General features: G+C 43.5%; 2 long non-coding RNA genes across 2 annotated transcripts; one reads left to right on the top strand and one right to left on the bottom strand.

Moving 5' to 3' along the window:
- Nucleotides 1-505: 505 nt before the first annotated feature.
- Nucleotides 506-2932, bottom strand: LOC119867278. The gene is made up of 3 exons (XR_005383011.1): nucleotides 2855-2932; nucleotides 1941-2101; nucleotides 506-627 (listed from the first exon to the last, which is right to left on the bottom strand). It is a non-coding gene; the product is annotated as an uncharacterized LOC119867278 (long non-coding RNA).
- Nucleotides 2933-2982: 50 nt separating this feature from the next.
- LOC111093784 lies at nucleotides 2983-11170 on the top strand. The gene is made up of 2 exons (XR_005383010.1): nucleotides 2983-4113; nucleotides 9946-11170. It is a non-coding gene; the product is annotated as an uncharacterized LOC111093784 (long non-coding RNA).
- The last annotated feature ends 771 nt before the right edge of the window (nucleotides 11171-11941 follow it).

Consider the following 11941-nt stretch of genomic DNA (forward strand, 5'->3'; position numbering starts at 1 on the left):
CCAGACACCTTCTACTTCTAAGGTATCAGCAGAATAACAGATTCTCTGACACACATGGGGGATTTGTGAAGAAAGACTGCTTAAAAAGTATGTCACTTTCTGTCACCTGACAAGGAGTAAGTTTCAGAGAAATCCAGAAATTCTCCTCTCTATCAGGGACAACAAATGATCTACATGACCTTGTTAATTAGTGCAGAAGAGTCCATGTAATTCTGGTATATTTAGCTTTTTTTTAAAAAAAAAAACGATATTCTATGTGTTTGGAGGGAGAGATTAGTCATATTTTCTATACAATACAGATATGGTAACACATGTAGAGAATATACAATTTCTATTTCTAAATCATGTCACAAAACAGAATATACATTGAAAAGAAATTTTGTTATTTTTTGCTTTGCTAAAAAGACTATGTTCTCAGACCAAATAAATCTTAGTTCAGCTTACTTGACACTTTAAGGGTAAAGTTTTCTGTCATCTATGAATTTACTTACCTACACTATATTAAGCAAGCATTTATTTTCCATCTTGTCTGTCTTGGTTTCAAACCAAATCATCCACTGTGTGAAATTGGGAAATTTATTTGATTTCTCTGAGGTTCGGTGTGCTCATCTATAACAAGGGCAGTATCTGTTTTACAGGATGAAAACAGATATTAAAATTATTTACACTTAGATAAAGGGCATCCATGTTTTTGTATAATATTGATGCAAAATTCAAATATAGTACATGCATCGTGTTACCTTGATCAGTCAGTCCAATAACATGAAAAAAACAGAATAAATTTATTTTAGAGCCATGTGTTCTTAAAGAGTCTACTGTGGTTCATAACGCTAATGTTACTTTTCTAAGTGTTAGTAAGACCTTTTAATTATGTCAGATTCATTATCATATACTTATATGAATTTACCTTTTGAGAAATTGGACAACTGCCTGTTCTGGATCATATTTTCCAATATCTCACCAATCTTACCTATTCCCAGGAGTTCACAAGGAAGTTATACAGAGGGGTCTTTCCAGAAAACGCACAATATTTATTACTGTCTCTTTGATTCCAAAACTATGAATAAATGTTTGTTTCTTAATAATACCAAATATCTCTTTCTGGCTCTGCTAGACGGCATCTTCATCCTGAAACACGGGCTGATGGCACAGCCTCTCTCTTGGATATTGGTTGGTGGTATTGTGGCAAATAGATAAAAATTACATAGCAAGCCATGTGCTAGATGTCAAGTTCCTTCCCAGGAGTGACGCTCCAAATTTCACTGCCCAAATCACATGTACATTTGAGTTCAGTGGGATGGAAATATTATGTAAAGCTTCTATAAAATATGTCAGACAAGGAGATAAGGTGATTCAGGTAAAGATAATATAAACCACCACAGAACCCCATGCATGTTTATGAAGAAATTTAATTTAGTTGTAGAACTAAATTTAGTAATAGAGACAAGTAAGGAGTAGTGAAAGAATATTAAATTATGTAATTCTGGCAATTTAACCTCACTAAGCCTCAGTTTACTTATCTATAAAGTGGGAATTTTAGTCTCCAGCTGGTAGAATCATTGTTAAAATAAAATGTGTTGGGACACCTGAGTGGCTCAGAGCTTTAGCGCCTGCTTTCGGCCCAGGGTGTGGTCCCAGGTCCGTGGGATCGAGTCTTGCATTGGGCTCCATGCAGGGAGCCTACTTCTCCCTCTGCCTGGGTCTCTGCCTCTCTCTCTCTCTCTCTCTTTCTCTGTGTGTGTGTCTGTCATGAATGAATAAATAAAATCTTTAAAAAAATGTGTCAATAAATCAAAAGTATATAGAAGTATATAGCAGAGTAGCTAGCACTTGGTAAAGACTCAATTGTTAGCTATTGTTATCTTTTATTTCATTATTTTAATGTAAGAGTAAAATAACAAAATATGTTTAAATTAGAATTATTAAAAATAAATGTACACCTTGTTAGTCGTGTATGGATGTTGTGTTTTATGCTTGTTTCCTTCCACACCATTTCATCTTCTGGTGAGTAACATCAATTTTCTTCTGGGGAATTATCCTTCTCTCACTCTCAGTTCATACTTTTGGGTGGGGTTGTCTAACCATCCTCCGCGGGCGGCAGCTTGAGAAGAGAACACATGGTTTGGTTGGTCCTGTCATTCTGCCGTCCCAAGTGACTGGCCTTCCAATGGGCCAGGATAACGGGCACCACTTCCTTGGCTTTATTTGAATACGGAAGCAAAGCTACCTTTCTGCTGAAGTTGGAGTTAAGAGGACAAAACTCTGGAACTGTGTCCCAGGTTGGGTTACCTGGGAAACAGACTTTTTTTTTTTTAAGGATTTTATTTATTTATTCATGAGAGACACAGAGACAGAGAGAGGCAGAGCCACAGGCAGAGGGAGAAGCAGGCTCCATGCAGGGAGCCCGATGTGGGACTTGATCCCGGGTCTCCAGGGTCACACCCCGGGCCAAAGGCTGCACTTAACTGCTGAGCCACCGGGGCTGCCCCAAGGGAAACAGACTTTGAGCAGGGAAGTTTCCTGGAGGATACCTTCCAGGTCATCTAAGGAAAGGGAGTGCTTCAGTTGGTTCAGTGTGGTATAACAAGGCAATCAGAGTCCGGGTGACTTCTGAACAACAGAAATTAATTTCTCACAGTCCTAGAGACTGGGAAATCCAGTCTTGCAGATTTGGTGTCAGGCTACAGCTCGCTTCCTGATTCATAGATGACATCTTTTTTGCTGTGCTCTCACATAGTGCGAGAGAGCAAGAGGGCTTTCTCTGGCCTCTTTCATTAGGCCACTAACCCCATTCATGAGGGCTCCATTTCTATGATCTAATCACCTCCCAAAGGCCTTATGCTAATACCATCACCTTAGGAGCTAGGATTTCAGCATGTGAATTTGGGGGGGACACCAACAGTCAGACCATAGCAGAGAGTAAAGGAAGTAGAATCAGGCAGAGGGAGGATTGAGTTGAGATGAGTCACAATGCCTCAATTGGTCTTCCAGAGCTCTAGAATTCGATGGCTCTTTAGAAAGGGTCACTCCAGGCAAGAAGCCAGGGACTTTGTATTCCCTGTTGGGAGTCATTGGACGTAGGCTGCCTCCAGGGAGAGACCATGTCCTCGAGAAGGTGGATCTCTTCAGCTGGGCACAACTCCTGGAAAGGGACTCAGTTGCCATGATCAAAAGAGAAGTAAATATATCAAGCCTGAAAGGATACTCTCATACAGTAGGCTTTCGAGCTGGCCTAGAATCAGAGTATCACAGAGAAACATAGAGCTAGTTAAGCATGAACACTAGACACGGTATTTGTGCTTCTGGATTTAGCCACTCCTGAATTCCTTACCTCTTAGACTTTTTCATGTTATCAATTTAAAAAACTCTCATCTATTTTTTTGGTTGCTCTTTTTTTTTTCAGTGATTTTTTTTTTTTTGTCATCGATTGAGACATCATTCTTTCATATTATCCCCTTTTTCTCAAGGTTCTATCTCCTTCATTTTCTTACATTCATACTTGACATTATACAAGAGGAAGATTCTAAAGGAAAATAAGCTGAAGAGGAATATCAGAAAATTTGTTCTTTGAAATCTCCTGAAAGAAAGGATTACTGATAGATTTTAATAGCTAATGGCTTGAGCAAGATTGTAAAACTGAAGACTGTCTTTCACAGATGGGCATTGTTAAATATATTGCTCTTAATGAGAGGGAATAGGGATGGAGAGTAAACTTCCTGAAAACTGAATGAATTTAGGATGAGGCACTGATTTTTTTGACAGTACTGACAATGTTTCCCTATTCATGTACTAAACAACGCGGCTTTTTGGGCCTGAAAGGAAACTCAAATGATTTGGGAATCCAAGTATTGCTTTAAAAGAGAAAAAGAAATTGCTCTAAATATGGTGCATCTCAGGAAGAAGAATGATATACTTGATATTTAGCACTGTCTCCACTGTGTGCCATGCTTCATCAGTCAAATGAGCTTAGATCTCAGTTATAATTGCTTATAAGTATTCAAGGCAAGAAAACTACATGGGCAAATACAATATTTCCTCCACTATGACTTTGATGAACCAGAATTAATTTCACATTGTGATCAGTTGATTTTTGCTTCACGGCAAAAGCTTGAGGTAAAGTACATTGTGATTGTAAACGCTATGTATTTAGTGCTGTTTGACAAAAGCATTGTGTTAGATCAAAATCTGAGTTTAGAAAAAATATGCCAGTTTCAGTGATTTTCTATTTTATTTAATTTTTATTTATTTTATAAATGTAGGGGAAAAGTAGATTTTTTTTCTGAAGATTTTATTTATTTATTCATGAGAGACACAGAGAGAGGCAGAGACACAGGCAGAGGGAGAAGCAGGCTCCACACAGGGAGCCCGATGCGGAACTCGATCCCGGGTCTCCAGGATCAGGCCCTGGGCCGAAGGCAGGCGCCAAACCACTGAGCCACCCAGGGATCCTGTGATTTTTATTCTTGATGCAAATGATATCACTTATTGCAGGAAGCTATTACAACTTTGGGATCTGGTTAAAGAAGTACATTATTAAGAGGAAATACCGTAATGGGCATTCATTCTTTACATTTACATTGCTGATAGGTAGTGTGTCTCAATGTTACAAATGTCAACGGCTTTAAAAAGGAAAAGAAAATGGCTAAATGTTCTAAAGAGTCTCATACAGGCAGGGCTACTTCAGTAGGCTCCGACCTGCGGGGGCTGGAAAGCCTGCCAAGTGTTATACCTAATTTTCCACTTTGGTTAGCAGACTTAGATTATTTTTCTAGGTATAGAAAAGACATAGTTGGGAGCTTCAGGATCCCAAGCGACCGCATGGAACAGAGAGAGAGAAACCAGTGCAATCAGTATGGGATCCCATACAGAGTCTGGGTTTCTGGACACTATACTTTGAAAGGCAAGTTTTGTTCTCTTAAACGAAAACGTGAATATTTGCCTATTGCTACTCCAACTCAAAAGCCCAAGTAGAAATTACTAAGAAGAATATAGTTATGTTCTTATAAAAAATATTCATGGGAAATTACACTGAGAATGTCCTCTCTCTGGTGGCTTTTCTCTACTTGAAGCAAGAAACTTAGAAAATCTTCTTTCTTATTTCTTTGATTTCGGAGTTTCTGGATAGAGAATAAATGGTTCCTATCAGTTCCATTGAAGGGAAAAGCGAAATCCAGAAAAAAATCGACTATCCTAGGAATAGAAAAAAAAAAAAAAAAGTACTCATTAGCTTTTAAAAACGTCTTTTGGGGGATCCCTGGGTGGCTCAGTGGTTTAGCATCTGTCTTTAGCCCAGGGCGATCCTGGAGTCCCGGGATTGAGTCCCGCGTCGGGCTCCCTGCATGGAGCCTGCTTCTCCCTCCTCCTGTGTCTCTGCCTCTCTCTCTCAATCTCTCTCATAAATAAGTCTTAAAAAAAAAAAAAAAATCCTTTGTACCAAGTACGTGTTTGTCTTTGGAACAAAGCAGTCAAACTGCTTGTGCCTCTGCTTGAAGAGCACATGAGGCTCCTGTTTCCCTCGCATCAGTCACCGCACGATGCTTAGGTTGTCCTAATTATTCGAGACCTTTCGATTGGTATTTGGTGGTGTGGTTCCTTCCCCTGAGGGATCTGGGGGGCGCCCAGGCTGCTCCCCTCGCCGCGAGGCCTGCAGCGCGGCCTTCCCCCTGCCCAGGCGGCGCGGCCCCGGGCTTGGATGCTTACATTCCAAAAATAGTTTTCTTCCTTAGAACCTCAAATCTGAAACAGTCCCCGTCCCAAGGCAAAGCAGAGTGTCCCTGTCACTAGTTATGTTTCCAAATGTTTTCTTTCCCTTTTCTTCCTCATTTCTTTCCTAATTTGTGACCGTATGAGATGTGACATCCAGGGCGCCAGAGCCACCTAAATTCGCACAGTTTTCATCACTTACGAAATGATCATTTTGGGTTCGTTGCCATCGCAGCCTCTTTCTTTTATTACCGTAAACGTCCTTCTCTTTACGGTCGACCAGCCAATTGCTTTTTTTATTTTTTTATTTTTTTTTTATTTTTATGATAATCACAGAGAGAGAGAGAGAGAGAGAGGCAGAGACAGAGGGAGAAGCAGGCTCCATGCACCGGGAGCCTGACGTGGGATTCGATCCCGGGTCTCCAGGATCGCGCCCCGGGCCAAAGGCAGGCGCCAAACCGCTGCGCCACCCGGGGATCCCTGCTCTTCTTTTCAATGAGGCGTCGCAGAGCTCGGCCACCCGGACCGTCTGGCTTCGGAGACACGCGGGCCGCAGCACCAGGGCACGGCCCCGCCGGGGCCGACACGTTCACGGAGGGCGGAGAGCAGCCGGGTCCTGGACCTCGTGGCCGCGCTCACGGCGGGGGCAGCTCCCGACGCCCTCGTGGCCTCACCCCGCCAGGCCCGCCCGCAGCCCGCCGACGCCCGTCCGCCTGCGGTCCGCCTGCCTCTCCTCGGTGGCCTCTCGCCCGCGCGGGCTCGGAACGAGGACCCCAAGTCCTCGTCCCGTCGCCCCAACGAGAGGGCTGGGCCCCGGAACACGCCGGGGCCCCCGGGGGAATCCCGGAGCCCAGGCACGCGGTGTGCGAGCGCTCAGCCGGACTGACCGCGCAGAGGCCCGGGCACCCCGGCCCCCCGCCCACCGCCCGGCCCCGCCCCGCCCCCGGCCCCGCCCCGCCCCCGGCCCCGCCCCGCCCCCGGCCCCGCCCACCGCCCACCAACCCGCCCTGCGGCGACTGCAGCGGGTCTGACTCCGAAGTGGGTCCCGGGGCTGAGCGTTTGCTGCGGTGGGTGAGCGCGGTTCCCAGGCTGACCCTCAGCCCCGCACGGCTCACGTCGCTTTAGGGATCGAACACAGAGACTGTGCTCCGCTTGTTAGCGCCGACCCCTTCCGCGTAGACAATTACCCAGTTTAACGGCCCCTGGGCGACACACGGCACGTGGCCCGGGTACCACGGGCTGCCTCCGCCCAAGCCGAAGCCGAAGCCGAAGCCGCTCGCACCCGGTTGGCTCCCGCGGGAAGTGGCCTCTGCGGGAAGCAGAGGGAAGGAAAGAGCGAGAGAGAAAGAGACACTTATTTTTAGACAATGAAGAATTCAGAAAACAAGAAATAAAAAGACACACGAAAGGAAACACATAAACAATAGGAATACTCTTACCTCTAGATCTTACGTTGAGTTTTTTCGTACTTCTTATCCCTGCGCACCTGCCCTGCGCTCGGTCCAGGAGCGATGCTGCAGGAGTGACCCTAAGATGCAGCGGGATGCGCAAGCCCTCCGGAGACCCCGCTAGGGTCCAGCCAAGGCCTCTGAGGGCAAGGCCGAGGCCGAGGATCAGTGTCTTCCAGGTGGGTTGAGCATCAGTTCTGAAGGCGGGGCGCAGCGGTTGGGCGTCCCCCTCACGTCCCGCCCCGGCTCCGCGGGGGGCCTGCTTCTCCCCTCGCTCTGCCTGCCACTGCCCCACTCTTGCCCCCCCCCCCCATAAGTAAATAAAATCTTAAAGAGAAAAGGAGGAAGAAGGCATATTAGGGTCAGAAACCCCAGTGTACACTCACAGATGTGTACACCGCCTGGCAGTTTAATGTGTGGGGTCAGATCAGCGCAGCCCGTCCAAACCCACACGAGGGGCTTTTCCGACCAGCGGAGCATCGGCCTCCTGGGTTCTTGGGCTTCACACTCAGGATGCTCGAGGGCACGCCCCATACGGTTTTGAGGGATGAAAGAAATAGTGTACAGACCTTGACGTGACTTCAGTCCGGCGGCTGTCCACGGCCGTGTCGCACCCTGCGGCGGCCTCATCGCCCCGGCCGACTACCCACACCCATCCCTGGCAGAAGTCCGGAGGCCTTCGAAGTCGGCTGGCGAGTGTGCACAGGGCGCTGCCGAGAACCCACACTTCATTTGTGTGTCCAAGCCTTTTGGGGGCTCCAGTGTTCAAGGTAGAGAGGCTCTTGCCATCTAGTGACTTTATGGCATGAAGGCTAACAAAGTTGGGATTCAATATGCATGAAGAGTTGACTTTGTGTCTTTCTCACCCATAAGAATACAAAAACTGGAGATAATGTGCATGAGGACGAGACCATTTCATAGTCTCGAGGGAACCCCCAGTCCTTTGGGAGAAGTACATCCTTCTAGAAGGAAAACTTCCAGTGGAATATATTTATTTCTATTATGTATTTCCAACAGATTTTTCTTCTTGATTTTAAAATGAATTGAATTTTTGAAAAATAATTTTTCCAAGAAAATTAAAAATGAACTTTTAAGATGAACTTAAATGTTTCCTTAAAAATTATAACATTGAACATCCATGCTTCCTGTTTTTTATCTGCTTTTCTTCTTTGGGGGCAGTCCTCTCAATTAAAAAACTGAAAAATATAAAAATGCAAAAAAAAAAGTAAAAATAAGAATAAAAATTCCGTGTCTAAGTCACTCTGCAAGGCAATGAGACTGGGGATACCTATGTAGGTGTTTAGCATCTTTTAACATTTCATCTTTCTAGCAGAAAGTTTCATGTACGGTCAAGGGGTGATAAATAGGACAGGCCTCTGTTTTTTGATGTAGGAATAGAAAGGGACTCGGGGATCCCTGGGTGGCTCAGTGGTTTGGCGCCTGCCTTTGGCTCAGGGCGCGACCCTGGAGTCCCGGGATGGAGTCCCATGTCCGGATCCTGGCATGGAGCCTGCTTCTCCCTTTGCCTGTGTCTCTGCTTCTCTCTCTCTCTCTGTCTATCATGAATGAATAAATAAAATAAAATAAAAATCTTTAAAAAAAAAAAAAAAGAATAGAAAGGGACTCCAGGAAAAGCCCTAGGAGCTCCCGGGGAACATATTTATCAGAAAGAAAAAAAGCAAAACCAGGAACAGGTAGCCCTGATTTCTGATTTGACATTTCTGATGAGCAGTGTGAGTGCGGATATGTTTCTGTGCATCATAGAGATCTGATTCCCTCACTGGTAAAGTGAACAACGTAGAGCAGATGCTTCCTAAGGTTCTCTGCCTATTGCATTCTGAAGAGCAAAATGAACAAGAAGAAAATACCAGCCAGCAAAATACATAAGACGTTCGCTGCAGAACGCCACAGCACTTACAACGCAGCAAACAGTGCTTGATGCTGCACTGACACAGAGATGAAGCCTGGGAGAGCTTCCATCCATACAGACTGATTAAGGAAATTAAAGCTAGGAGCATATAATGAGCCATACTTGTCCAAAAAAAGGGGAACAAGTTACATCATGTGGCACAGAATTCTGTCTCTGGCAGGATAATAAACTTCTCTGTTTCTACTATCTAATAAAGAAAAAGGGACTGAGAATTTAAGTAAATTAAGCTGAAATTAAGCAAATGTATGTCCAGAGGCAGACGGAGATTAAGGACTCTTTTTCATCAATATTTAATTTACTAAGACAGTCTTTAGTTTAAGTAACTTTCTTAGGCTGCTTGACAGCTGGTTGACTCTATAGTGACATGAGCCAAAATGATTCCTAAAATAACCACACTTATGCTATAGCATCTCATCAGGGTTTTACCAACATGTTTTGTGTGACAGGGGAAAAGACACAGCCCTCTGTGCAAATCGTGAACCTAAATAAAGAGGAAATAATCCTTGACTTCAAAGTTCTTGCTGTGTGCATGACTCAGCCCTGCCAGAACTGCAACTGTTTTATTACGTGTATTTCTTTGGGTTCTATTCTAGGAAAAGATTTAATTTAGGCAGAAGAAAGTTGGAGCTCCTTCCAATCATAAAACCTAACATTGAAAATAGCCCTGAGACCCATCATCGGATTGCTTGCATAGAGACACAACATAATTATCCATCTTTCCCACTTTTTCTGTTGGGCCCGATTGCCTCCAAAGAGAGTGGAAATGATGCAGTCCTACAGGAAAAGCAAAGCAGAGTAAATCAGTTATCTTCCCAAACTTGCAGGCGGATCCTAATGTGTTTACACTGTGTTTCTCTTGTGCAGGTTGTTCTCACCAGTCTTGGGAACTCACATACCTGGATGCGCTGACGGAGCCTGATGCCCTCTCTCCTCCATCTTAAAGCCATTTCTTCTCCTCGGGAACAGCTAATTCATTTTACACTGGGAAAGTTAAATTTAGCAAAAGGAGCCTTTTCAGAGCTGAGAGTTGTTGCTGATCTGGGAGCCTGTCAAGGTGATTCCATGCCAACTTGGACTGGCCTGGTGTTGAGGCTTCCAATCTTGCCAAATGTTGTGCTTATTTTGTGACAAAGATGAAAGTCACAGTTGGATTTAAAAGGAGGCCATCCAGTTTATTTTATTCTTGTCTCAACTCTCTAAATCTTTGTCTTCATGACTGAAAGCTTTGTAAATAAACAGGTGTCCACATGTCCCAGTGTGAACTAAAATTTTATGGAACCAGAGAGGGAATTGATTTATTTTTAAAAGAAAAGTTATTGTAATACTTTTCTTTGGAAACTAGAGGTAATAGTTGTTCTACAGTCTGTTTCCACAGATTTATTACTGTCCATACTCAGTATTTCCATGGGATTTAGGGTAAGAGTGTTGCATAAAAAGGTATGGGTTTGACATATGTCTTGGGAGCTAGACAAGCTCTCGTCAATGTAAGAAATGTTTATAGAGTGTGAAGTTTCTCTGTAAGTGCTGAAGAGAGGCCATCGCCCGTATTTACGGTTTCATTTATGGTACAAGATCCGTACACTGAAATAGATACGTAAACTCAGGTATCCTCAGCCAGAGCACTTTGCCACTTTTTTCTCAAATGCCTAAAAATATAATTTCCTCCTGCTGCTGCACAGTAAAATAAATATTCTTATTATGAATAATGTCTTCTATGGTAATGCACACAGATGCATGTGCAAACATTTATGCAAAACCACACTTTTTTCTAATTAACTAATCTTCCAAAGTGCCTAAGAATTCCCTGTTTGGACATGAAGCATCTCAGGTACCTGCATATAACTGCTTCAGCAAACTAAAAGCCAAGTGTCTCATTTGTAATAGCACAATAATCTCGGCATGGAGGGGCGTATTCAGTGGGGTTATATTGTTTTCAGTATTAAATTTAGGTGTTGGCAACGATGTAATATTTACTCTAAAGTCAATTTTAAAAGTTTTGAGATATGTGTATGTATATAATATTTATATACTATAGAAAATACCCTATCTTGAATTATCCTAACAATTATATTTTTTAACATATTTAAAACCATGTATGTAGTTTATTAACCACATATGTGCTCATTTTCCACTGTGTTTCATCTCATATAAAATATGCAATAAACTTATCATGTAGATATGCACAAGTAGGCATCTTTGTCATATATGTCATTTGCTTTGCAGGCATCCGTATTCCCTGGTTGGATATTTAGAAATTTTGCAATGGGATGATCAATTACCTAATTTAAATATATAAATTATTTAATTATAAATACAAGCACAGCAGGTTGTCAAAATACTGCACGACCAGAAGCCAAAATGTTTCTGGCTTTTGAAAATACCTTAATAACTCATCTCTTGCAACTTTCATGATCTTAACATGTTAATTATTTACTTCAATTCATGAATGAGTCTAATGCCACAATACTGCAGTTTTACCCTAAGTATGCAAAACAACTTTGCTTACGGATCTCCAAAGAGCTGGGTGACCTAAAGGGCCTCATTCACATGCGTTGTATTTGGGAGCTATAGGCAGAGTCACAGGAGTCACAGGGCCACCCTCTCTCGTCCCACAGTTGGCTAGCTCAGCCATTCCACATGGTGCTCCTAGGATTCCAACAGCAGCAAGGATGCAAGCACTTTTCAAGTCCCTGCTTGTGTCACATTTGCCCACTGTCCTGTTGGCTAAGGCAAGTCAAATAGCCAAGCTCAGGCCAAGAGTGGAAGAGTCCTACAATGGGCATGGATACAGGGGAGGGAGGAAAACTGGTGGTCTTTTTTGCATAGTACCACAAAGATCCTTCCTAAAGATTTAGATTCT

The sequence above is a fragment of the Canis lupus genome, chromosome 33, assembly GCF_011100685.1.
Source record: "Canis lupus familiaris isolate Mischka breed German Shepherd chromosome 33, alternate assembly UU_Cfam_GSD_1.0, whole genome shotgun sequence".
In the NCBI taxonomy this organism is placed as follows: Eukaryota; Metazoa; Chordata; class Mammalia; order Carnivora; family Canidae; genus Canis; species Canis lupus.